The sequence below is a fragment of the Aplysia californica genome, unplaced genomic scaffold (genome assembly GCF_000002075.1).
Source record: "Aplysia californica isolate F4 #8 unplaced genomic scaffold, AplCal3.0 scaffold00774, whole genome shotgun sequence".
Classification (NCBI taxonomy): domain Eukaryota; kingdom Metazoa; phylum Mollusca; class Gastropoda; order Aplysiida; family Aplysiidae; genus Aplysia; species Aplysia californica.
This window is the reverse complement of record NW_004798044.1, coordinates 244,912-245,933: the sequence shown is the minus strand read 5'-3', so window position 1 is coordinate 245,933 and position 1,022 is coordinate 244,912.

The following is a 1,022-nucleotide window of genomic DNA, read 5'->3' as shown; positions in this document are numbered from 1 at the left end:
TTTTTTTTTTTTTTTGGGTGGAGGGAGCTCATTTTTCTATTTACTTATTGTAGATTGTTACTCCCACAGTTGACAGATCAGCACTGCAGAAAGATGAGAAAGCTACAGCACAGAGTGACAGGATAGAAAAAAATGACAAATACATATATATTTCTAAAATGTTATCAGCCTATGGGTGGTGCGGTGCACAAACATGTTATGTTGTTGCGGCATTTCGCTACCTTAAAATTAGAATTACAAAGTTCTATCTGACATTTTTGGCCGTTCTGAGTTACTAAGACTAAGGGGTTAGAAACCAAATGTTCTAAATTATGCTGTATCATCAAAATGGTAAGATTATTTGGAGTCATTATCAAGATATTCATCGAGAATTGCACTCGCAAAAACCTGACATGTGAAATTCAATTTTTTTTACGAAAACTTTTTTACAACTAGATTCTAGGTACTGAGCAGATAGAACTTTGTACGGTAGCGATTTGGCGACGGTTAGCTGTCTATTGGTGTCACGACGCCTTGGGATCAGGCTCTCGTCATTATTGAGCACAAGGAGCTATTGATACAATTTCAAAGTCTCTTTATTTGCCTTGGTTTTGGTTTTGATAATATCAATCTATCTTGAATAGAAGTCGAGATATTTACATTTGAAAGAGATGGGGGTCACCTGAAGTCAGAGGTAAAATTAGCAAGAAAATGGCCCCCAACGTTAGACGTGAACTTCAAAGCTATTGTGTCTTTGGAAACTGCAAATTTACTTTTTTTTGGGGCCCTTAATCAACATTTTTCAGTAGAAGCAACACAGAAATAAATGTATTTTTAATGGACCTGAAAGGTGTTGAGCCCAAGACAAATAAAAATCCGTAAAAATTGCCCAATGGGCAATAAAATGTCGTTTTCTTAAATTTCAATATCTTTGGCGAGAGCCGGATTTCACCACGATGCCACACAAATTATATTTTCCGCTTCGGATCTGAGTCTAGACTTAAGGGCGTTTTGTTTTGTTTTGAGTCATACACATAATAATA